General features: G+C 46.7%; 1 protein-coding gene across 3 annotated transcripts in view; it reads left to right on the forward strand.

Moving 5' to 3' along the window:
• SHISAL2A (shisa like 2A) overlaps positions 1-27,525 on the forward strand; it is a 104,015-nt gene that overhangs the window by 51,876 nt on the left and 24,614 nt on the right. Inside the window, exon 4 of one of the 3 annotated variants that reach the window (XR_012725045.1) lies at positions 2,305-2,387. The exons of the other annotated variants lie outside the window; for them this stretch is intronic. The gene's annotated coding sequence lies outside the window, so the exon portion shown is untranslated. The remainder of the gene's footprint in view (positions 1-2,304; positions 2,388-27,525) is intronic. 3 annotated transcript variants of the gene reach the window in all.

The following is a 27,525-nucleotide window of genomic DNA, read 5'->3' on the forward strand; positions in this document are numbered from 1 at the left end:
TGCTTTTTTTTTTACAGTTGCAGCTATTAAGCATTTACAGTTTCCTATATTACAGAATTGCAATGTATCCATAATAATTGGTTGCTAAACAGTGACATCTGACTTTTTACTCGCACCCATAGTCTCATCCGATTTCAGAATAAAATTGTGTTTGCTGCAATTTTTTTTCAACACAAATTCTGTAAGTGAAAAATATCGGTCATCTGTCTCATTGAATAACATTGGTACGAGGGCTGTCCGTTTTTTTTCACAAATAACACATGGGCCAAAAGCAAGTTCATCTGAATGAGCCCTAATTAAATAACGATAGCCCTTTAAAGGGAACCTGTCAAGTGTAATATGCACTCACAACCACGAGCAGTTCTAGGTACATATTGCTAATCCCTGCCTAACTGTCCCTGTATCTAGTAGCATAGATAAAGAGATATTTAGAAAAAGTATTTCTAAAGATCCTTTATGATATGCTAATGAGCACAGGGACTAGTGGAAAGGGTGTTACTTCCCCCGACTAGTCTGCCGTCTTAGCATGTTAGCACACCCACAGGGGTGTGCTAACATGCGATTCAGTGCCCATTGCCCAGAGTCATCAGCGGTGAAGCGTGTACCTGTGTCCATTGTCACCTCATTAAGATGCTGGGTTTAGGGTCAGTGCGCATGATCTGAATGTCTGATCATGCGCACTAGACCTCTCTGAAGTCGAGATGCATACACCCGGCTTCATAGTGCGCATGACCGGAAGTGCCGGGCATTCTGATCATGCGCGCCTGACTCTAAACCTCGGCATCTTAATAAGGTGACAATGAACAAAGGTATACGCGTCACCACCGATAACGCTGGGCATTGAATAGTATGTTAGTGTCGCGGGCGGGGAGGGAGCCGTCGCTGCTGCGCTCTCGCTGGCGCTCGGGTCCGGCGCTGCTGCTGCTGCTCGGTGGCTCGAGCGGTGGGCCGGATCCGGGGACTCTAGCGGCGCTCCTCGCCCATGAGTGAAAGGGGGTGGTTTGGTTTGGGGATTTGGTCCGTGACGCCACCCATGGTTTGTGGTGAAGGTGGGCACCACCGCTGCTGGTGACGGGGATCCCGGGAGCGTTGTTAGGGAGCAGCTGAGATGTTTCCCCCCCTCCGTGGGTAGGGGGTTGATGGTCCCGGGGCCCGGTGATGTGGGACGGGGAGGTACGGATGGTGAGGTGCAGGGTCGCGGGGGCAGCGCGGTGCCGGATGGCACGGTGGTACTCACTCAGCCAAGAACAGATGCGGAGTCTCCGGTAAAACAAACGGCCGGATGGACGGGTCCTGCAGACGGCTGCTGTGTTTTCTCCCGGACGGTTGGTGGTGGCTGCCTTTCCCTGCAACTTTTGTGTAACTTCGGTCCCGATGGCTTCCCACCGGTAACCCGCTCCCCAGCGTGGATATATGCCGGAGGAGCCCTTTTGCCCGCAGGCTCTGGCCCTGGGAATCCTAGCTGTGGCGGTAGCTGTATTTCCCTTTCGCTGTTTGGATGGTTGCCTTCAATCGGGTCTTAGCTGCTTGGAAACCCCTGGGGTTCCGGTCACTAACGGATTTGACCTGTTTAACGGCGACTCCAAGCCTGGTCGGGGTCCGCAGGCCCTGCCGGTTTGTGCTGGCTTCTCTTCGCACCCCGGTTCGGTACAGGCGGGCTACCGCCCGTCCCTGGTCCTACGGTTCCACGTCGATCCGCCTCTCCTGCAGACGGCCACCACCGTCTGCCAACCTTGCTGTCAGTGTCCGGGCCACATACCCGGACACGGTCAGTTTACTCCTTCACTCCTTTACTCCTAAACTCTATCTGACTTCCTTTCCCGCCTCCAGGACTGTGAACTCCTCCGTGGGTGGGGCCAACCGCCTGGCTCCACCCCACCTGGTGTGGACATCAGCCCCTGGAGGGAGTCAACAAGGATTTGTGTCTGACTGGTGTGCCTATCTCGGGGTGTGGGGTGTTGTGTTGTAGTACCTGTGACGACCTGGCTAGTCCAGGGCGCCACATTAGCACACCCCTGTGGGTATGCTTACATGCTAAGAGGGCAGAGTAGTTGGTTTAAATAACGCCCTTGTGACTAGTCCCTGCGCTCATTAGCAGATCATAAAGGATCTTTAGAAATACTTTTTCTATAGATCTCTTTATCTATGCTAGTGTATACAGGGACGGTTAGGCAGGGATTAACCATATACACCCAGAACTGCTCCTGGTTCCGGGTGCATATTGCACCTGACAGGTTCCCTTTAAGTAAAAAGAAAATTTCTTCCTGAAAAATGTAGTCTAAATAAATTCCTTCATTTCAACAGGTTGAAGATATAAAGATGCATATAGGATCATATGGACATAAAAAGTTGTGTCATCATTATTTCATAAGAGGACACGGCACAAGGTCAATAATTCATAACATCTCCGATCTTCTGTGAAGGATGCGGAAGCTCCTCAAGATCTTATCATAAGTGCAATTTACAGGAACAAGTCGATGAATTATAAAAGGAGAATTAGTATTCCTTTGTGGAAGGAGACTAATTAGGTCTCGTGTCTGGGCACAGTCGCTCCTAAAAATTCCTAATGAACTAGTTGAAGCCAGTGACCTCCTTGTGAGTTTATAATTACGTATCCCCTGGGCTAATAATAAAGCTTTACGTGAGATCTTCTTTTACACTTGAGATGCACACGGACCTGCAGGCTCCATTATGGAAGTGACTGTCGTTTTCTAAAGAATTGCAAAGCCGAAGAGCTACAGTAGATAACAACAAGGGTCACACACAGCTTTCTTCCAGTATGCGCCGATGATAGCTTGAGCATGAGCTCCAGCGATCCCAGTCTTGGTGCTTTTCCTGTTTATGGTGATCCGTGTTGTACTGTTGAGTGGTGTGAGTGTTCCCCTGTTGTGCGTTACTTCCTCCCCTTTTTGTTGATCCCCAGTACACATATTGTCTCTCCTGTGTGTTTTGAGTGCTGTGTACAAGTTTCCATTCTCTCTTGTCAGTGTCATTTTGAAGGGGTTTTTTTTTTTTTTTCCAGCCCACCCCAAGAGTGGGGGAGAGGGGGAGTAAGATTAGGGCTCAGACAGAAGTCAGGGTCACGCTGGGGGCTCAGACCTGGCTACAATCAAGCCTACCTCCGAGATAAGGGAGAGTGCAGGGTCTCAAGTCTGAGGGACAGTCCTGTCATTACATACCCTGTGAAAGGCACCACAACCTTTAAGGTGTCATACCCTCCTTTGCTAGGTAGGGAACACTAGGGCATAACAGGGTTATTATTGCCCCATATCTATCACCAAATTCATTTGCATTGATTAATTGATTTTTTTTTATTGTTGATTGATTGATTATTGATTTTTCTACCTCTGGATATTTTTCCCTTAACACTGCTTTACACACAGCGACATCGCTAGCGATGTCGCTGCCGATCGCACCCGCCACCGTCGTTTGTGTGTCATGGGCAAATCGCTGCCCGTGGTGCACAATATCGTTAGTCCCCGTGACACATACCTGCTTATCGATGTCGCTGTGACCGGCAAACTGCCTCTTTTCTCAGGGGGCGGTTCATGCGGCGTCATAGCGACGTCACACAGCAGGCAGACAATAGAAGGGGCGGAGAGCAACCGAAGGTAAGACATGCCCACCTTGTTGCCGGAGGACGCAGGTACGGTGTTGTTCGTCGTTTCTGGGGTGTCACACGTAGCGATGTGTACGACGAACAACCTGCGTCCACAACGAGCAACGATATTATGAAAATGAACGACGTGCCAATGATCAACGATTAGGTGAGTATTTTTGATCGTTAACACTCGCTCGTAGGTGTCACACGCAACGACGTCGCTAACGAGGCCGGATGTGCGTCACGAACTCCGTGACCCCAACGACATCTCGTTAGTGATGTCGTTGCGTGTAAATGGGCCTTTAGAGTCTCGCTCTCCCATCACTATTAATAATTCTGAATGTGTTTTTTTGTTTTTTACTTTTAAATGCACTTATTAAAAGTTATATTTTATAAGAGTTTTTTTCTGTTTGATCGTTTTCTAAAGAAACCTTCCTTACCGAGATGTGACTAATAAGACCGTCCTGAAGGACGCACAATGCGGGTCTGTATCATCTTCCTATTGTATCCTCTTCTTGATATGGATCTTCTATAACGGCACACAATCGGGAATAATGTGTATTGTTTATGGCCCGGCTTTGAAGACAAGGTTGGCTTCTACGTAAGGAATATATTATTTGTCATATTAATCCTTCCCACTTACATGAAAGGCAATGACCTGCAATTCACTCACTAGTTCCAGAATAGTTAGTTATAATGGGGGCTTGCGGGTCAAGATGGGTCAAGGGCATGTTGTGTCCAAAGGATGAAGGTAAAAGAAAGCAGCAATGTATATATAGGAATAGGGTATATACAACACCGCATTAACCACTTAAGAACAACACTATTTCAGGCCTTGAGGACAAAGCAATTTTTTTCCCTTTTTCCTCACCGTATTCTAAGACATAGCTGTTTACTTTTGAAATCGACGTGGCCATATAATTTGTATTTTTACCATTTTGGGGTTCATATGATATGTTTATATAGTATTTTTAATGTTTTTTGTGCAAGAAAATAAAATAATAAAAAAAAAATCTATTTTTTGTATCACCCTATTCTGAGAGCTGCTGTATAACTCTTATTTTCCCTTTGGCTTGTTTTTGCTAGTTATCATTGGTACCGTATTGGGGTGCATGTGATTCCTTTATTTGTTGCTTTTTAGCATTTTTTTGGGAGGTTTATGATTGAAAAATAATAATTTTTTTCAAATCTCCATACAGGTAAAATAACATGATATTTTTATCGCTTAGCTTGTTACAAATATGATGGTGCTAATTATGTGTTTTTTTAATTTTTTTACATACTATAGAAACAGTTAAGTCACCAGATTTTTGCTCCTCCATCTGAGAGCAGTATGCTGTAGATGCAGAGACCCTTATTCCAGCGATGTGTCACTTACTGGGCTGCATGCTTTAGTTTTCATAAAATCACAGTTCTTCAAGTTCTCTGAATGTGGAGCTCTGTATAGTTCTGCACACACTTATTGACAGCTTTCTGTGTACATTGTGCATAGAGAGAAAGCTGTCAATCAGTGGTGAGGGCGGGGTTATGAATATGAAGTCTTTATCCGTTATGCCCAACGGATGTATTGATCCTGTCTGTGACCGGTATGATGCCCTTCACCAGGGCGGACACTGAGAGCAGTGGGCCCCTGTGCAAAAATTGACCATGGCCCCCGCTCCCTGATCCCCTCCTACATCTCCCCCCGCCTCTTGGGGTCTTCCAAGAAGTATATACTCACCTCTCTGTTTTTTCATCAGTTGCTGATGAACTGTGTAGTTTATCCTGCGCTTCCTCTCCTGCTGTGGATGGGGAGCTATGCATACTCCATCTTCCTGCTGCCCCCTCAACTTTGCCCTCCACTCCTGCAGGAATCAGCTCCACACACACAACTTGAGGAATCAGCTCCTCTTTGGCTGTGGCCTTCATCCTCTCCTGAGCGGAGAGTCCTGGCATCTTCTCCCCCGCGCCCTTAGCCGCGGGAGGAGCAGAGCAAACTGCAGAGCAGAGCTGCAGGGGTGCACAGGAAGGGCCTCTTACTGGTTTCGGGGGCCCATCGGCATTCACCAGTTTCCTAGTGAGTCAGTTGGACTCTGGAAATATACAATATTTATTGAAGTGCATGGGCCTCCTTTAGTTGTGAGGGGCCCCCCCTTCCCTCTGGGCCCCGTTGCAGTTTCACCGCCTACATCGGCTATATGTCTGCCAGTGCCCTTCACGTTAAACCACCTACCAACTAATAAGCAACAGGCTGACATGTTGAGTAGATGCTGAAGAGACATGGAGGTCTATCTGTGGACACACCACATTTACTGCAGAAAGACCTCCTGAGGATCTGGTGTTACCCCTTGTCATGCCTTGGGAGTCATCCAGGGTCTTAAGGGGGCTTTACACGCTACAACATCGCTAATGCGAACTCGTTGGGGTCACGGAATTGGTGACGCACATCCGGCCGCATTAGCGATGCCGTTGCGTGTGACACCGATGAGCGATTTTGCATCGTTGCAAAAACGTGCAAAATCGCTCATCGGTGACATGGGGGTTCATTCTCAAAAATCGCTACTGCAGCAGTAACGAGGTTGTTCCTCGTTCCTGCGGCAGCCCACATCGCTCCGTGTGACACCGCAGGAACGAGGAAGCTCTCCTTACCTGCCTCCCGGCCGCTATGCGGAAGGAAGGAGGTGGGCGGGATGTTACATCCCGCTCAGCTCCGCCCCTCCGCTGCTATTGGGCGGCCGCTCAGTGACGTCGCTGTGACGCTGCAGGACCGCCCCCTTAGAAAGGAGGCGGTTCGCCGGTCACAGCGACGTCGCCGGGCAGGTAAGTATGTGTGACGGGTCTGGGCGATGTTGTGCGGCACGGGCAGCGATTTGCCCGTGTCGCGCAACAGATGGGGGTGGGTACCAACACTAGCGATATCGAGACCGATATCGCAGTGTGTAAAGCCCGCTTTACTGTAATTTGTAGGGTCACTGAGTCTGAAAATGGAGCACCTAGCGCCCAGTTCACCATTTGCCTTTTTTTAAGTCACTTTTTTTATTATCTCACGTTATTCATTGATGCTTTTTTCACCACATTGTTGAAAATACCACTTGTGGTACTTACCAAAAATTATTTTTGTCTTTATCCTTTTTGTTCCACTAAAATTTTGGCAAAAAATCCATTTGTATATAAAATGACTTTGGGGGGAGGCGGGGGGAGTTGAGGAGACTGGAAGAATTCCATTGCACCAAAAATGTGGAACTTTTTCAAAACTCACAATTGATTGATTAGCTAAAAGCTGTGGGAAATACTAAATTTCCCCCCACACTAGTAAGTATATATAAAAAAAAAAAAAAGCAAAAACAGGTGAAGTAAACTTAAAAAAAAGTGGAGATTGAAAAGAGAATAAGGTGCAAATGAAAAATATGCAAAAAACACCCAAACTAGGTGACGTCGCAAATGCAATAATGAATTGGACCCTTAAGGCCGCTTTACACGCTGCGACATCGCTAGCGATCGCACCGCCCCCCGTCGCTTGTGCGTCGCGGGCAAATCGCTGCCCGTGGCGAACAATATCGGTTCTGCGCGTCACACACACATACCTTTCTAATGACGTCGCTGTGGCCGGCAAACAACCTCTTTTTTAAGGGGGGGTTCATGCAGCGTCACAGTGACGTCACACAGCAGCCCACCAATAGAAGCGGAGGGGCGGAGAGCAGCCGCATGAACATCACTCCCACCTCGTTGCCGGAGGACGCAGGAACGCTGTTGTTCGTCGTTCCCGGGGTGTCACACGTAGCGATGTGTGCTGCCTCGGGAACGACGAACAACCTGCGTCCAAAATGAGCAACGATATTTGGAAATGGAACGACGTGTCAACAATCAACGATTTTTGCAGTTTTTCGGATCGTTAGCGGTCGCTAGTAGGTGTCACACGCAACGAGGTCGCTAACGAGGCCGGATGTGCGGCACGAATTCCGTGACCCCAGCGATATCTCGTTAGCGATGTTGTTGCGTGTAAAGCGGCCTAGAGTCGGAGCTGAGTGAAACTTTCTAAAGTTTTCCATTCTGGGAATTGTCGGTGGCACCTGTGAGATTTGGAAATAATTTTCGGGCGTACAAGAGGTATCATTTTATCTGGGCGTAATCTCTATAGCCTTGATTACATGAGAAAATGGAGAAAAACTGCTTATTAAAATAAGCACAAAAGTAAAAATTAAGACATGGAAATTTATTAATGTAAGTAAGTAAAGGGAAATGCATCTCAACATTTAAATAATGTCTTCCTGGGGAAAATCATGGAACTTTGAGTCACTAATTAAAATAGAAAATGCAAACGCTTTGAGGACATCAGCTATTATGTATAATGTTCACATAAAATAAGAAACAAGACATGAACACTATATATTTTGACCATTTTTCTGCCCTCAATGGCAGTGTCAGCACATTTAGACATTCCACTAAATCACATTTTGGTGGCTTTGTGGACGCGGCATTTATACGTGACCAATAACAAATTTAATTGACCTCGTTCATCCGATGAGAGCGATGCAAAGCTTCGGAGGACGCTCTTATCCTGATGAGATTTCATTTTGGCACAGATGAAATTAAAGAAGGAAAAATCGATGATGTTGTACAAAAATACGACTTAATGCAAGTAATCCAATCATGGAACAAAATGTTACTTCTCTACCCACTTCATCACATGTGCCTCCTGGTTACATGGGTCATGATTGAGAGGTCAAGTGGTTTCTGGGAACATGTCGTCCGCCCTTGTGATCTCAATCATTGAGAAAAATGTAGGGCTGCTTCACCCACTAGGGATGAGTGGCCATAATAGCAAGAAGGCAGGTGTCGTGTCACTAAGACCCTACTATTATTATTCTCATACTGGGACTAAAAGCTGCGCCGACTCTTTCTGACTTCCATTATATTAAACAATAGACGTCACCACATTCATTATTCTGGTTGGATAAAACCTTTTTCTCTTTCTTTTCCCTCATGTATACGAGTCACAAATAAAAAGAATTAATGTCGCCAGGGAAGACGTAAAATGTAGAAATGTAAAATTGCTCCATCTTCTTCTTGTGCACCACAGGCCATTTTAATAATAGAGATTGCACCATTTTTTGTAAATTTGTTGTCCATTTTTTTCTTTACTGTATATACACTTTTTAACCGAAACCCACAAAATATTGATGAGTTAATTACAATGCAACCTGTCATGGGGCTGCATATAATAGGCAGAAAGTGAATATTCAGTTTTTGAGGTTGATATGTTGGGAAGCAAGAAAAGTGGTCAACTGTAAGGATCTGGGCGATTTTCACAGGGTCTGGGTTACAGTCGCCGAGGGGTAGTGGACCCAATGGGCCATACACCAGACTCCCCTGGAGGAGATAACCCCCTATACAGGGATTGTCAGGCGCAAGCCCAGGGGGCCTAAATGCACGACTGCCAGGACCAGTTGAGGTCAGCTCTGACGGACTGGTTAGTTTCTTAATTTCCAGCACGGAGGTGATGGTTCAGACGTAACAGCACGGAGGTGGTGGTTCAGACGTAACAGCACGGAGGTGATGGTTCAGACGTAACAGCACGGAGGTGGTGGTTCAGACGTGACAGCACAGAGGTGGTGCTTCAGACGTGACAGCACGGAGGTGATGGTTCAGACGTAACAGCATGGAGGTGGTGGTTCAGACGTGACAGCACAGAGGTGGGGGTTGAGACATGACAGCATGGAGGTGGTGGTTCAGACGTAACAGCACGGAGGTGGTGGTTCAGACGTAACAGCACAGAGGTGGTGGTTCAGACGTAACAGCACGGAGGTGATGGTTCAGACGTAACAGCACGGAGGTGGTGGTTCAGACGTGACAGCACAGAGGTGGGGGTTGAGACATGACAGCATGGAGGTGGTGGTTCAGACGTGACAGCACAGAGGTGGTGGTTCAGATGTAACAGCACGGAGGTGGTGGTTCAGACGTGACAGCACGGAGGTGGTGGTTCAGACGAGACAGTAACGGAGGTGGTGGTTCAGACGTGACAGTATGGAGGTGGGGCTTGAGACGTGACAGCATGGAGGTGGTGGTTCAGACGTGACAGCACAGAGGTGGTGGTTCAGACGTAACAGCACGGAGGTTGTGGTTCAGACGTGACAGCACGGAGTTGGTGGTTCAGACGTGACAGCACGGAGGTGGTGGTTCAGACGTGACAGCACGGAGGTGGTGGTTCAGACATGACAGCACGAAAGTGATGGTAGTGAGCAGGCTCCAGGATGAGACGCAGGTTAGAGACACAAGACTGGTACTAGGACACGACAAGCTGAACTAGACACAGTAGCATAATGGGACCTGACAAATAGCAACAGACTAAACAAATAGGCAATGTTGCTCAGGCGCCTCCCTTAAGGGGAGTCAGTCTTAAATACCTTTGGTGTAATAGGTGACCTCAGGGATCATTTCCGGGTAATGGGACGCCGGACTTCTAAGAAAGGAGGCATGGCCGCACGCACACCCTTTGGGCACTCACTGAAGGCCCGCTCATGGCTTTGAAGCAGGAGGAGGCCACAGCAGACCCCGGGGCAGGGATGGGGTGCATTAAACCGCTGGGCAGGTGAGGAGAGCGGTGACCCTGCCAGGGCCTGGGAGTGGGAGCGTACAGGGGTGACGCACCGGATCCGGGCGCTACACGCTGAATTATGGTGACTAGACAATTGGGTCAGAACATCTTCAAAATGGCAGGCTTCATGGGGTGTTCCTAGTATGTGGTGGTTAATACCTACTAAAAGTGGTCCAAGGATCCAGTGAGAAGGTGATGGGCATGCAAGGCTAGATGATGTGCATTAGAGTGGAACCTAGCCCTTCTGCTCCAATATGGCTGATACTGATGGCTCTGTCAGGGCATATGACTGATTCCCATTTTCCAGCAGAGATTAGCCCCTAATGACGTGGAGATCACATGTGATATGAACATAGCCAATTAAGCTGAATTACACCATCTTCCTTTTTTTCCGCTGCCGTTAAAGTGTCGGCTGTGTAAGCTTTATGTGATCGGTTCTCTTGGCACAGATACCCATACAATGATTTGGGTGCTCAGTCAACCACACAGTTCAGTCTATTAACATTTCACAAATTAGGAAGATGAATTCAATTAAGTGAATATTTTCCTTCATTACAGAGCATTCACATCTTGTTACGGTTGCTGCGAGCACTGGAGACTATGTCCAGATTTCTTGCTACTGCACATGTGCGAGCGCTGGAGACTAAGGCGGGCTTTGCACACTGCGACATCGCAGCCCGATGCTGCGATGCCGAGTACGATAGTGCCCGCCCCCGTCGCAGCAGCGATATGTGGTGATAGCTGGCGTAGCGAAAATTATCGCTACGCCAGCTTCACACACACACTCACCTGCCGTGCGACGTCCCTGTGGCCGGCGGCCCGCCTCCTTGTTAAGGGGGCGGGTCGTGCGGCGTCACTGTGACGTCACACGGCAGGCGGCCAATCGGAGCGGAGGGGCGGAGATGAGCAGGATGTAAACATCCTGCCCATCTCTTTCCTTCCGCATATCCTACGGAAGCCGCAGTGAGGCCGGTAGGAGATGTTCCTCGCTCCTGCGGCTTCACACACAGCGATGTGTGCTGCCGCAGGAGCGAGGAACAACATCGGACCGTCGCGTCAGCGTAATCATGGATTACGCCGACGCTGCACCGATGATACGATAACGACGCTTTTGCGCTCGTTAATCGTATCATCTAGGCTTTACACACTGCGATGTCGCATGCGATGCCGGAAGTGCGTCATTTTCAATTTGACCCCACCGACATCGCACCTGCGATGTCGCAGTGTGCAAAGCCCGCCTAAGTCCAGATTTCTTGCTACTGCACATGTGCGAGCGCTGGAGACTAAGTCCAGATTTCTTGCTACTGCACATGTGCGAGCGCCGGAGACTAAGTCCTATCTTGGAGCCATTGCACATGTGTGGGTGACATCATCGCTGACACGAGGTCACATGTCTCTGACACCTTCTATGCCGATTGGTCGCTGGTCATGTGCTTGTGATGCCTTGCTCGGTGATAGGCCAGCATGATGTCACTCCTGTCGTTCTGGCAGCGGATTGGCTCTGATGTCCTCCATCTTGGATGAGGCACAGAGTCTATATAAGACCCTGACACACGCCGCATGGCGCTCAGTCCTCTTGGTTCATGCATAAGAGTAGACGCTCTGTGCGCGTTCCTCTAGGCATTCCTCTGTCTATGCTAGGTGAGCGCTACCGGCAGGGTAGCGTTCTTTTACCTTACAGCTTCGGCTGCTGTCCGTATCCTTACCTCTTAGGGGAGCGGACATAGGCAGGTGCCTGAGGCACATGGTCTGGCTGGGCCTTGTGGTTCGACTCGTAGGTGGACGTTGCCGCTAGGGTAACGTTCCTTATACTGCGTCTGGCAGTTGTTCGTATCCTCGCACACTAGGGGAGCGAACAGAGGTAGGAGCTTTGTGCGGCTTACGCTGCTGTTCGTCTCTTTTGCACCACTAGAAGAGCGGACCTAGGTAGGTGCCATTTCGCACACATTGCCTTTGTCTCTGTGAATATTAACAGAGATCATTCCACACACCCTCCAAGTAAGGGAGGAATTGCTTTACTTACTTATTATATCCTTCTGTGAGTTAACAGAGGTATTGCACTCTGCCATAGTCTGCAGCAGAGTCTTTGCACGGTGGACCCTGACTGTCTGATACTCCTTTAAGTTATTATCAGACAGCCCCCCGTAACACATCTGTACTTTTTCTCTTATAGACAGAACATGTACAGTCTATTGCAACGTGTTGCATTTTTGAAGACAGTATGCATTTTTTTCAGCCACATTTTTAAGATTATGTGACCACTAGGGGGCTCTGTTTCACATAGCTGTAATGTATGTCGCTAAGCCACATGATACCAGGACAAGCCGCTGTCCAACATGTTCCTTTCATCCAGAGCTTTTTGTATCGGTAATTGAAAATACTTAGACCGTGAAGAGGCAGAGATCCTCTTTTTTCTTGCAGTTATTTCTTTTTATTGAATTTAAATTGAATATCTAAAAAAAAATACAGTTTTCTTGGAAATGCCATAATTGGAGTTGAAATAAAAATAAAATTTCAAGTCAAACTTGTGCTTTTGACTTATTCATGGTCACTTTTAAAGTCCAATAATAGCATTTTCCATGCGGTAAAACACGGATTTTCTGGTATGTACAACCCCTTCTCGTATTAGAACATGAGATGGGGGACACTATTCTTAAGACCCCCATCTATTAGTCATCTATTGTTGTAGAGGTCTGCCAACCATATTGTGTTTGGTTGTAATTTTTGGTCCCTATTATATACATATATAATTTTTTTATTTCTAAAAGTCTTCTGGTTTCTACAAGTAAAGGTTATATGTTTCCTATTTTTTTTTTAATTTGTTTTATTATTTAATTGTGAAAAAGTTATGTCGTTTTCTAAAACTCAGACTTTTTGGATTGTAGTTAGAGTTGAGCGAGTGCCTAACTTTTCATACTCGCTATTCTCATAACCAGTACTGTCTACTACTCGCGTATTCATTCCGAATAGCGTGTGCAATGCGAGTCAATGGGGAAAAACTCGCAAAGTAACGAGTAACTCGAATTCTGCACTATTTGCTACTCGAATAGTACGGCATTCGGGTTACTTGTTAATTTGTGAGTTTTTCCCCATTGACTTGCATTGCACATGCTATTCGGAATGAATACGCAAGTAGTAGACAGTACTCATTATGAGTATAGCGAGTGCGGATAGTTAGATACTCGCTCAACTCTAATTTGTAGTCAGTCTTCTAGTCATTAAATCCACTTTTTTCCCCAAACCTCCAGAATATGAAAAACAATTTTGGCAAAAGTGATGAAAACTCTCCAATATCTTTGGGAGCAGCTGACGATCTTATATGAATGACTCTACCATGAGAGGTGATGTCAGGAGAAAGAAGGATTGGGCTGTTGGAATTTAATAGGCTGATCCTTTTGCTCCTAAGGCTGATAAGCCGCCAATGAAGCCTATCAGCAGCTTGCTTCACTCCCCCCATAGAGAACAATTGAATGTTTGGTTGAACCAAAATGTTCATGGGGAAACCAGGAGTTAAGCCAACAGTCACCTAAGGTGTATAGATGCACCAGTGAAACACAGACTTCTCTCACTTCGGAGGACATGGCCCAAATGCTAGGCCTAAGCTAACTGCTTCATGTATGCCTATTGTCAGAGTTCCGGGATTTCCAGTTTTCTTCTGAAGGATCTTGCCCTTTGTTAACATGGAGTTTTCTGTTCTGTTGCCCTTCTTCCTGTTCATCTGTTTAAAAGCCCGCCCCTAAGCTTAGTCTAGTTGCCTGAGTATACTGCTTCCTGTCTACTCCTGCCCTGCTGCTCTTGGTTCCTGATTGCTATTTGGATCCTGTTGAAAACACCCGACACCGGCTCTGGACTTCACCTGGTCTCATCAAGTTGTGCCCGGACTCTGTCTGCCGTCTCTGGTCGGCACTTCTGCCCGGTTCCTTCCGTTTCATATCCACCCTAGGACTTATATCACGTACGGACATTTTTGGACTATACCTGTTGCCCTTTCGTGTCACGGCTGCTGCGCATTTAGGCCTTCTGGGGTGATCGCCAGACAGTCCCTGTATAGGGGTTCGCTCCTGGTGGTCTCCCTGGGGGAGTCCGGTGTGCGGCCCCGGGAATTCCCCTTTGCTCTGAACTTGGCAGGTATTTACTGTGTCTATGTTCTACTGTGCTTATGTTCTGTTCTGTGTACATATTGTTGGTTGCATATTATAAACGTCTTTGCACTGAGAACCCGTCTCTGGTTGTCATTGCCCTAACGCAATCGAAATCCTCAGTTCATACAATAGTATTACATTATACTCAGGCCACTAAGAGGATTTCGCTGGGGCAATGACGGAGACACGAGTAGATCAAATTTTCTCCATGATTAACTCCTTGCAGCAGGAGATGGAGGCGGTGCAAACAAAACTTAGAGATGTGGAGGTACAGCTGGGCCACAATCACCAGGTACTGGGTCCGGCTATTCAAGATTTGCAAACCAGAGTGGAGGCTCAGGAAGCCGCCCCCACTACGTCCGTATCAACTGCCGGTATGCCTAGGTTACCCCCATTTCGTTTCAGTGGTGATCGAAATCAGTTCCGGGGGTTTGTTAATCAATGTATACTGTTTTTTGATGTACATGCTGATTATTACCGGTCTGACCGGTCAAAGGTATTATGCATAATCATGTTGTTGACATCACGAGCACTGGCTTGGGCTAATCCTATGATTGAGAATCGTGATATCCGTTTAAATAACCTGGATGACTTTTTAACAGCCATGGCACAAATGTTTGATGATCCTAATCGCCGTGCTACCGCTGAATCGGCTCTGCTTTCCTTACGTCAGGGAAAGCGGTCTGTCATTGAATACGCCACCGAGTTCAAGAGGTTAGTGGTAGACACTGACTGGGGAAACAATGCACTATTGACAGTTTTCAGAAAGGGTCTGTCCGGTACCATCAAGGACGAGTTAGCTCGTGCCGAATCTCCACGGGATTTTGAACAGCTTCTCCATCACTGTGTGCGTATCGATACCCGCTTGACGGAACGTAGACAGGAAAAATAGGCAGCTGTAAACCGGGTAACCGACTTTGCTTTCCCTTCTAGAGAACCCGCTCACAAGACGCCACGGGAGGCCGAGAATGTTCCTATGCAAGAGGACTCTCTGCAAAGGCGAGAGACCAACGAACGTCGTGAACATCGGCTCCGTGAGCGTTTGTGTTTCTATTGTGGTCAATCGGACCATTTTCTGATTGACTGTCCAAAACGTCCTAATCGCCCGAATAAGGTACTAGCAGCAGTGGCAGAGTATGACAACATTGACGCAGAGTCCGACGTCTCTGAAACCAGTATACACCTGGATGCAGTAGTTCCCTCGACAGTGATGTCAACTTCACCTAAGCACCCGGAAGGGAAATACACCCATTGCTCGCTTCCCATTCAGATTCGGTGGGAGGGACAATTAATTCCTACATCTGCTATGATAGACTCTGGGGCAGGGGGAAATTTCATGGACTCTTCTTTTGCCAGGAAACACGGTATCCAGACTCAACAAAGATCCTCACCGGTTACCATGGAGATGGTAGACGGTTCTCCATTAGTTTCCGGACCAGTTGATCGGGAGACAGTACCCCTTGAATGTGTAATGAAACCAGGTCAGCAGGAGATCCTTGTTTTCATGTTGATTTCTTCTCTCCATTTTCCGATAATTTTAGGAATTCCTTGGCTGCGGTCTACAAATCCAGTCATCGATTGGGAGACTAAAGAAATATCCTTCCCACACCAGAGTGGTCCGACCATTAGTCCAACTGTACCGGTTCCGGTAACACAGAACGCGGAGGGCACTGTACAGGTACCTGTTCTACCCCCGGTTTATAATGACTTCGCAGATATATGCGACAAAAAAAAAGCAGATCGGCTTCCCCCGCATAGACCGTATGATTGTCCCATAGAATTAATCCCAGGGGCAGAGATCCCGTTTGGTCATGTCTACCGTTGGCGGCACCAGAGTTACAAGCACTAAAAGATTATATCGATGAAAACCTAGCCAAGGGATTTATTCGACCTTCTACCTCACCAGCGGGGGCACCCATCTTTTTCGTGAAGAAGAAAGAGGGGACTCTGAGACCTTGTATCGACTACTGGGAACTAAATAAGATAACTATCCGGAACCGGTATCCGTTGCCGTTGATTCCCGAACTATTGGAGAGAGTACAACAGGCCAAAATATTTACTAAACTGGATTTCCGTGGGGCATATAATCTACTCCGCATGCGTCCCGGGGACGAGTGGAAAACAGCGTTCAGATGTCGGTATGGACATTATGAGTATCTAGTGATGCCCTTCGGACTCTGTAACGCTCCTGCGGCTTTTCAACACCTAGTCAACGATATTTTTAGGGATATAATGGACCAGTTCATGGTCATTTACCTGGATGATATCTTGATCTTTTCTGATTCCCTACAGGAACACCAGGAGCACGTCAAGACCGTACTTACCCGTCTGAGGGATAACCATCTGTATATTAAACTGGAGAAGTGCGAATTCCATTGCTTAAAGATACAATTTTTAGGATATGTCATCTCTCCTCAGGGACTCAACATGGAGTCTGGCAAGATACGGGCAATTCTAGACTGGCCGGAACCGGAAAACATCAAGGAGGTACAACGCTTTGTCGGTTTTGCTAATTTTTACAGACGCTTTATCTGCAACTTCTCAGAGATCGTCCGTCCTATCACCCTGTTAACCAAGAAGGGGCAGAAGTTCGTGTGGTCCGCCCAGGCCCAGGAAGCTTTCAATCGTCTCAAGGTTTGTTTTACCTCAGCGCCGATACTAATACACCCGAATCCCGCACTCCCTTTTATTGTGGATGTCGATGCTTCCGATTATGCATTAGGGGCTATCCTTTCACAGAGGACTGGGGACAAGAGTCTCTTGCACCCCTGTGCCTTCTTTTCTCGCCGGTTGTCCCCTGCAGAAAAGAACTATGACATTGCGGACAAGGAATTGTTGGCGATTATTTCTGCTTTTAAGGAATGGAGACACCACTTACAGGGAGCAGAGCAACAAGTAGTAGTTCTCACAGACCATCGTAATCTGGAATTCCTTAAATCTGTCAGGTGCCTGTCTCCACGGCAAGCCCATTGGAGCCTGTTCCTTAACCAGTTTAATTTTATCATCACATACCGTCCAGGGTCACGTAATGGGAAAGCCGATGCCTTATCCCGAATCCATGCCATGGACTCCGTGCCTGGAACCCCGTCTCAGACCGTTTTATCAGATGCCAATTTTGTTGGAGTAATCCGGGACCAGGACTTGTGGAAGGACATCAAGCTGGCCTATGATGGTGACGTATTTCTTGCTGCCCCCCTGAATGATGTGACTCTTGTCCTTCGGAATGGTTTGTGGTTGAGAGAGAGACGTATTTATGTCCCGGAGGCTATAAGACTTCGGGTTCTCAAGTTGGTCCATGACTCCGTGTTGGCAGATCATAGGGGGGTACAGAAGACGCACGAATTTCTGAGTCGTTTTTTTCTGGTGGCCTACCTGTTTAAAGGATGTGAAAGACTATGTTCACTCATGTGTGGTTTGTGCCCGGTGCAAGGTCCCTCGTGTGGCTCCTACGGGACTCCTTCAACCATTATCCGTGCCATCTCGCCCTTGGGGATCCATCTCAATGGATTTTATTGTGGAGTTGCCCGTCTCGGGCGGTTACAATACAATTTTGGTGGTAGTGGATCGGTTGACAAAGGCTGCTCACTTTATTCCATGTACCGGTCTTCCCTCAGCTGCAGAGACAGTGAATTTGGTTATCTAGAATATATTTCGGTTGCATGGGGTACCGGATGAGATCATCTCTGACCGGGGCGTGCAGTTCACTTCTAAGTTCTGGAAAGGGTTTTGTTCAGCACTCCATATTGATGTCTGTTTGTCTTCTGCATACCATCCCCAGACAAATGGGCAAACAGAACGGACTAATCAAACCCTGGAGCAGTACCTGCGATGTTATGTTAGCCATCTGCAGGACGATTGGTTGAAGCTGCTTCCTTTGGCGGAGTTCTCGTATAACAACACTCAGAGCAGCTCCACTAAGGTAACGCCCTTTTTCGCCAACTTGGGTTATCATCCGAGTATTTTGCCTAGGTTACCGGTAGCAGTTTCGGTGCCAGCAGTGGAGGACAGATTGACGGACCTACAGCAAAATCTGGAGGTTTTGAAGAACTCTTTGGCTTTGGCTCAGGAGCGTTACAAGAAGTCGGCAGACACTCACCGGAAACAGGCACCCATGTATACGGTAGGGGACTTGGTGTGGTTATCCACCAAGAATCTAAAACTGGGTGTTCCTTCGCAGAAGCTGGGGCAGAAATTCATTGGTCCGTTTAAGATCATCGGGATAGTGAGCTCTGTGGCCTGTCGGCTGAAGCTACCACGGAATTTGAAGGTACACCCGGTCTTTCACGTTTCCCTGCTGAAACCGGTTTCCCCTAATTCGTTTCAGGGTCGTATTGTGCCTCCTCCTCCACCGGTGATGGTTGATGGCCAGGAGCAGTATGTGGTTGAGGACATTATTGACTCCCGGCTCCATCGGCATCGGCTTCAGTATCTGGTTCGTTGGCAGGGGTACTCCCCCGAGGATGATTCCTGGGAACCTGTAAGTAACATCCGAGTGCCCCAGAAGGTTGCTCAGTTTCATCGGAGGTACCCGGACAAGCCTAGCCCTGGTTCGTCCTGAGGCCGTTTCTGGGGGGGGGGAGTACTGTCAGAGTTCCGGGATTTCCAGTTTTCTTCTGAAGGATCTTGCCCTTTGTTAACATGGAGTTTTCTGTTCTGTTGCCCTTCTTCCTGTTCATCTGTTTAAAAGCCCGCCCCTAAGCTTAGTCTAGTTGCCTGAGTATACTGCTTCCTGTCTACTCCTGCCCTGCTGCTCTTGGTTCCTGATTGCTATTTGGATCCTGTTGAAAACACCCGACACCGGCTCTGGACTTCACCTGGTCTCATCAAGTTGTGCCCGGACTCTGTCTGCCGTCTCTGGTCGGCACTTCTGCCCGGTTCCTTCCGTTTCATATCCACCCTAGGACTTATATCACGTACGGACATTTTTGGACTATACCTGTTGCCCTTTCGTGTCACGGCTGCTGCGCATTTAGGCCTTCTGGGGTGATCGCCAGACAGTCCCTGTATAGGGGTTCGCTCCTGGTGGTCTCCCTGGGGGAGTCCGGTGTGCGGCCCCGGGAATTCCCCTTTGCTCTGAACTTGGCAGGTATTTACTGTGTCTATGTTCTACTGTGCTTATGTTCTGTTCTGTGTACATATTGTTGGTTGCATATTATAAACGTCTTTGCACCGAGAACCCGTCTCTGGTTGTCATTGCCCTGACGCAATCGAAATCCTCAGTTCATACAATAGTATTACACCTATGAAGCATTTATCTCAGGCTTGGAGACCCAACAGTGGGGCCAAGACCTTCCTATGCGAGAACAGTCTTGTGTTTCTTGGATGGTGTAACAGACATAAGAAGGTCCCTGTACAAGAGCAATATATGGGTCATTTGTAGTCCAATAGCTCAGGACAATGCACAATTCCATCTACTTTGGAGGAAGAAGTGAGTCCCTTTACCTCTTGGTGTTAAACTGGCTTTACTTTGACACACTTTATCAGCCAATTGTGCTGCTATCTATAAACTAGGATTACATAGTTTAGATGGATTATATAGTTTAAAGGGGATGTCCTCTACTTGGACAATCCCTTCTCAATCACGATGTGTGCCCCGTTAAAATAGTAACACTTATACTCACCTCCGGTGACGTTCCAGCGGTGTCGGCACTTGTTCTCCCAAGGCATGCTTGATGTTTTTGCCTTAGCGAGCCCTGCTCCCAGTTAGCACTGGATTCCCTCCCGCCACCTTCGGATGTATCAAACATCAAGCGGAAGTGAGAAGCCAGCCGCAGCCATTATGATTCACTTGAAAGGGTATTGAATGGTTTTGGGGTACGGGATCTGTGAGGTCGGTCATGTTTTTCACATGAAATCCTCCCAACCGTATGTATGGGCTCTCGCCATAGCATGTACGCTCTTGGTTCCTATTCATTGACTACAATCAAGGACATTAATGGGGTTGCCTAATCTTTCTCCAGGAGTAAACTGCTTCTCTGCCTCTGGCTTCCTATTTTCCAAGGAGCAGGTGCACCCCTGAAGATTGACAGTTTATACCAGTGACATTATTGCGTCGTTGGTCTGAACTGTGTGCCATGACTGAGAGGATAAGTGGTTTTTGGGACCATTTCATCCATCCTTGTGATGTGAATCGTTGGCAAAAAAATGCAGAACTACGGTACTTAACCCAGGCCAGATCTAGCCAACTTAAGAGGCTGCTCTTGCAAGCTTTAAAACGAACAGCACAAAGCGCACACTCCTTAACTATGGAACTAGACATCTTTGATGGCCTTCTGAAGGGGTCAGTAACCCGGGCAATGAGCATTAAACTGAAAAATTAAATAATCCCTCAATTCTTGAGAGTAAAGCAGATTTTTAATAAGAGATAAATTGCAAAGTTTCTTGTTTTAATGAGGGTTTTTTTAAATTTTACTAATTTAAGAAGTTGAGAATAACCCTTAAAAAACTGTTAGGATACGATATAAAAGATAATTACCTGAAATAATGAGGCATCATACAACCATAAACTGTGTTAATCATTGCTCTGTTTTAGGAACTAAACAAAAGTAAAAACTTGGACAAAGCCTACAGAGTCGGCACGATATAACAGAGAGCATTCATGTGTGGAGCGCAGTGATCACTCATCACACAGTACAAGCCACTGACATTGCCAACAACTATTTCCCATTACGAAAACCATCAGAATCTGGTAATGAGGGGATCGTGGCATGAATTCTTGAAGCACACGGATGTTTTCTATGTCTATATTTGATCTTCCTCTTGTAGTGTCCTGTAGGTGAGTTTTAGCCTAATTTGTGATGAGTCTTCTGATGTAGGAAGAATGAAGCTCAACATGACCGCGACACACTGTGCAAGAATAATTGGACTCTATGTTCTTTCAAAGCAAATACAAATGGCTCCTTAGGGAGAAGAAAATGTGAGGAAAGGTTAGAAATATATGTGATGATTTTTCAGTGAAGATTGTGAAGAACGGCAGTAATTGCAGCTCGCAAAAAACCTTACTAGAACGGAAAAACTACATGTGGGAGCTCGGAGCAGCCACAAATCTAAGATCAGCTGCCGGCAGGGTCTGATGGCAAGACACAAACTAAACAGCCGCTTATCACCTGAGAGCAACTACTTGGCGGTGGGAGTTGGAGGGTCAGTCGAGCTGTTCACATTGTTTTTTATGTATGTTCCTTATATTTAGCTCAAATATAGAACAAAAGTGGAGATCAGTGTGAGCGGCTGGATCAAATAGGTGGCTTTGTAACATGGTTCGGGGTTGTCGTTGTGGGCGAGGTCTACATTTCTTGTGCCCCAGCAAGCTAGATGAAAGAATGGGTTCTGGCTGGGAGTGTGGACTTATGTTAAGGAGGCGATACACCTTTGCAGACCTTATGATTCCGATGGCTTCGGCTGGCCAGGACCACATGTTAACCAAGATGTTAACCAGTGCACTGATTGAGAGTACCAGTTCTTTATAAACTGGGTGTTACTTCACAGCTATTTGATGACAATTACTATATGTGCATTATAAAGCAGGTAAACAACTTCTTGTATGTTCCTTCATCATCACAGAGCATTCATATACATAGTCTCTTTGCTCCCTCCACTTCATTTGTTCCTGCCCCCATTAGTCTCACTTACTACACCACCACCCAGCTTAAAACAACAGTACACTCCGTGAAAGTCGTCTTTTCCTCCGTGGTTCGGCTCTTATCTGCCTCCTAGAGGACTGATTTGCCAATATGGTCAGACTTAGCTTCTAGCTTCAGGACACTTAAGGAACTCGGCACTCACTTCATCTCATGTTTCTGTACCGTCCTGGCCTGTTACCTTTAAAATCACGAAAAAAAGACAGTTGCACTCTGTAATGCTAAAGCATGCAAACCATGAATGTAAGAATATAGACATCCATTGCCGCTAAAGGAAATCTAAGAAAAAATTGAGATACTTAGTATACAAAAATGGCCATTTCCATATCTACCCAGTATTCACGTCAAGGCATATCTTGTAATACTGAGTACCTACTCTGAACTGAAGCCTATCACTGAGTTTAAAAACCTCCATGTGTATGGGCAAGTAGGAACCTGCTATAAAGAATAAAATCATCTGTGGCTAATGGGGGAGGGGTGCACAGTCAGGAAGGCATGATTCCATAATCTACACAAAAAGACTGACGCCACTTCTGAACATGCAGTGTCTCATTGTATGTCATTCTAAGTCATGTTCAGTTATGCACCTGTTCACACTGCATGTTTGGGAGTGCCGTCAGTCTTTATGTGATGTTTCCTTAAAGAGTTATAAACTCGGAGCCATGTTGCTAGGCGTCCTTTCCCAGGACCTGTTTCTGTAGTCAATCACTCGGTCCGTCGGTCAATCCTCTTGCCCATCTCCAATAGATCCCTCTGCACCTCGGTCAACTCTCTTTGTGTTCTGGATCTCGCTATCCTCTGCCTTGGTTTCCTCACACTCTAGAGGTACCCACATCATGTGGCCCCGTAGTCAAACCAGACCTTAGGTCTCTCTCTCTGACACATGAGGTCCTACCTGCTCTCCTGACAGTAAACTATCAATGTTCCTTCAGCCTAGCCTCTCCCACTCTGGGAGCGTCAAAACGCGTCAAAAATGCATGTGTTTTTGATGTGGGTGCATTTGTAGTGGAGGGAACGGGGCAGGCAGTGGTAGTACTCATGGTTGAAGGGGTCAGCAGGCCGCAGCGCAGCCATCCGCTAACCCCTTTCATCCCTGTCGCCGCACCACACACAGGAGAACTCCGCAACAGTTCAGGTGACACCATTTTCTCTCTCCCTATCTATAAAGTCAAGGCAGATTTTCTTCTTCCAAACCCATTAACCTTATTGTTCTTCCACTCTAGTATTATTTTGGTCCGTGTTCCGCTGGCACTGTTGCACATCCCATGGGGGTTCCTTCCACACCTCCGTTTAATATACAATTTAGCAGCCGTCCGTACTACAGGCACCTGGGTTTTGTCTGACACCTCTAGGCCTCTCATTCCTCCACTCAATTTCATGCTGGCACCAACCGGTTCATTAAGTCTGTTGGGCTACTTCACCCCACAAACAGGGGACGCTAGCGCACACGAAGGACCGCAACCGACAGTGCTCTCCCATTCATGCCCAGGCCAGGATCTAGCCATACCCTACTCCTTGAGGGCACACTGACCTTCAGTTAGGTGAGGAAATCTTTGAGTATTCCAAGCCAGTTAATACAAATGTCAGACCCCCTACCATCAGGACTGAACTCCTGTTCTCGGGGATGTAGTTAGCCAATCCTAAGTGGATCCTATGTGTCACGGTTGCAGGGGTGACTCTTAGGGGTACTTTGCACACTACGACATCGCAGCTGCGATGTCGGTGGGGTCAAATCGAAAGTGACGCACATCCGGCGTCGTTGTCGACATCGGAGTATGTGAATCCTTTTTTCTACGATTAACGAACGCAAAAGTGTCGAAATTGTATGATCGGTGTAGTGTCGGGCATTTCCATAATGTCGCTGCAGCGACAGGTACGATGCTGTTCCTCGTTCCTGCGGCAGCACACATCGCTGTGTATGAAGCCGCAGGAGCGAGGAACATCTCCTTACCTGCGTCCCGGCTGCAAGGAGGAAGGAAGGAGGTGGGCGGGGTGTTTACATCCCGCTCATCTCCGCCCCTCTGCTTCTATTGGCCGCCTGCCGTGTGACATCGCTGTGACGCTGCATGACCCGCCCCCTTAGGAAGGAGGCGGGTCGCTGCCCAGAGCGACGTCATAGGGCAAGTAAGTGCGTGTGAAGCTGCGATAATTTTAGCTACGGTACCTATCATAAGATATCGCATGTGCGACGGGGGCGGGGACTATCGCGCTCGGCATCTCTACAATTGGCTTGCGATGTCGTAGTGTGCAAAGTACCCCTTATCGTCGGAATCTTTAAAGAGGTTATTGTCACTACTTCTCCACAGGGACTCTCCTGTTTCCTACTCTCTGTCTCTCCTTTTTATATCCACTACTCTCCCCCCCTGTTACTCTCTCCCTGCCCACCCAGGTGCCAGGAGAGCTGTGCTATAACACTGACACTTGGTGGCTATTACAGAGTACACACAAGATAATATTTACACATCTACGGTGGATTACCCATGTGTCGGGTACTTCTACAGGGGTGGACCTAGTCCTTACCCCCCTACAGGGCCAAGAACACTGCATCTTTGTGTTTAACTTTATTGGTGGATAGGTGCAGGGCGGCACTAACAAGTGTGGACATAGGCAATGATCTTAAGCAGACTGCTGACAAACCATAAATAGTTATTACTAATAGGAGGTAACGATTACATGTAAACCATTATACCTGTGTATACAGTATGGTAATCAACAGTCCACCAGGGAGACTGCATGAAATACATTTGAATAAAGACTGGTCACAAACCAAAACAACCTCATCAATGGACCATGGCAAACCCATAGAGTATATGTGGGAGATAATCAATTTCAAACAGGGTTGCACAAGGTTGGTGTGGAGGATTGTGGAAGGGATCCCTTCCACAATCCTCCACACCAACCTTGTATCCCTTCCACAATCCTCCACACCAACCTTGTATCCCTTCCACAATCCTCCACACCAACCTTGTATCCCTTCCACAATCCTCCACACCAACCTTGTATCCCTTCCACAATCCTCCACACCAACCTTGTATCCCTTCCACAATCCTCCACACCAACCTTGTGCAACCCTGTTTGAAATTGATTATCTCCCACATATACTCTATGGGTTTGCCATGGTCCATTGATGAGGTTGTTTTGGTTTGTGACCAGTCTTTATTCAAATGTATTTCATGCAGTCTCCCTGGTGGACTGTTGATTACCATACTGTATACACAGGTATAATGGTTTACATGTAATCGTTACCTCCTATTAGTAATAACTATTTATGGTTTGTCAGCAGTCTGCTTAAGATCATTGCCTATGTCCACAGTCCACACTTGTTAGTGCCGCCCTGCACCTATCCACCAATAATGTTTTTCACCTTTGTACCTTGGACTCTGGTCGTATTTTCTATTGTTTGTATTTAAGTATAAACGACTTGTCCTAGTCCCCATCCAGGTACTGTGATCATTATGGTTTTACTATATTGTCACATAATTTCCTGGTAAACTATGGAGTGGCTGTGGCTTTTCTTGTATATCTTTGTGTTTAAGACACAATGCAGTGTGTGCTCATAGCCTAAAATTAGATATTATTCATCTCTTTGTCCCTTGTAAAAGATTCCCTTTAAGAAAGAAACAAACTTTAAAATCATTATCAGACTGGGAATCTAACCTCAGACTTCACTAATACCAGCATATAATCTTCACTATAAAAGTTCTTCTAATTCTCCACTCACAGGCTCATCAATGGAAATGCTTTCAGGTCATAACATTATTATGGCTGAATATATTATTAAGGCTAATCCGCTGTTAGCCTTTTCATGAAATTAAGATGTATCACATGCGCATGACCAGTCTACACCAGTGCAGACAAAGCTTTTACCACAGCCGACTTAACCCAGTGCGGCAGGCTGGTACAAGAGACGTCAAACTACAGCAGCGATTACACCCATTCCTATGGATATGTGTGTCCTGATCTTTCATGCAGTGCTTGATTTCACATAAAGTTTTACTTTAGGAAATTGCATAATGATCAGATTATTATTGATTTTCTGTGGACGTTCTGCTGGGTGAGCGGATTAGACCCAGTATGAATTGTTGTGGGCTACCGTCTGATCTTGCTTCCTCCATACATGGAAATTTGTAGCATTCGACGTATTTCTCTGGCACATGTGTCACGCAGGGTGCTTAAGAACTCAACTCAGATGGAAAACTAGGGAAGCAACAGAATGGAAGGTCCTGGCGCTAGGGAAAGGGGAGGGGAGTAGGGTCACCTCCTAACACTCACCTGAGGATGATCCCTGCACTCCCTAACGTCCCTAGAAGGGTCCTTCCCCTGTGCGCCGTCATGTGGCTTGGCCCATGCTGGCCCTGAACTTATCCTGACTAGTGTGTAGGCTAATGAGATGCTAGTCTCTCCACTGCAATAAGGCAACACGAGGTAGGTAAGAGAAACAAGTGGGGAAAGGCATAATAAATAGAACTCCACAGCTTCACCACCAGGGAACTTCTCAGCTGCAACAGAAATTACACCTAAGCTCTTCCAGACCCAGGCTCCTTCACAGTGGATAGTATAGTATGAACTATAGCTGACAAAGGGAGGAGTGAAAATTGATATTTATAGCAGAAGGGAGTGGCTGCAGCTGAGATAAAAACCTGTTCAACCACAGTAGGAGAAAAAGGAAACTTAACCACTTCAGCATCAGATGGAATTAAATAAACTTCAAATGAGCGGGCACTAAAGAGGATCTGCGATCAACTATCTGCTGTGACCTTCTGATCCCAGAACCCCCGAGATCACATCAGGCCGCAACACACTTGTGACAACATGTGAATGATTTTAGGTTGAATTGCATTTTGTCCAGTTTCTTCCACATATGGTGTAGTGTCATACAGTGCTCAAATAACCATACCAAATAGTGCCCAATTTAACAGTACCCAAACAGTATGGTGCCGATGTATCAGTGCTATATGTCAGCCAAGCAAATACCATAGATTGCAAAAATAATGTACTGTATAATTCCTAAACATAGTACAATGTAAATGACACCATATAGTGCTCTTTTAATATAGTAAGAAAATAATAGTTGGAAAGATAAAGGAATCTGAGAACTGTTTTATACAATGTCTAAATATTACTTGTATACAACATTCCTAGGGTTATAAGTTTCTGATGACGTCAACTCTTACAGCCCCCCAAAAATGTGCACTCCTTGTGTGGGTCCCAGGAACACCATTTTATTATAACGTTATAATCCACAGTCCTGGCAGCAGGATAAGGTATGCATAGATGGAAAAGGGGGGTTGGAGCACTACTTTCCATCCTAAAGACTTCTGTTTTTTGGCTACTGACTAACCATAAAAGTTTATTCCCAAAGTGGTACATTAGATTAGGGGATAACTTACTGATCACTGGAGGGCTGACTGTTGTGACCACTGGAGCAGAGGTGAGTATAGCTGATCTCCGCTCCATCCATTTTCTATGAGACTGCTCAAAAAAAAAAAATGAGAACAACGCTGGGGTATGACCACTTCCACTCCTGTCAAGTAGAAGCTCTGCATAGTCTGGTTTCCAGATTCTAGAGCT

This window comes from Anomaloglossus baeobatrachus, chromosome 8 (genome assembly GCF_048569485.1).
Source record: "Anomaloglossus baeobatrachus isolate aAnoBae1 chromosome 8, aAnoBae1.hap1, whole genome shotgun sequence".
NCBI classification, from domain to species: Eukaryota; Metazoa; Chordata; class Amphibia; order Anura; family Aromobatidae; genus Anomaloglossus; species Anomaloglossus baeobatrachus.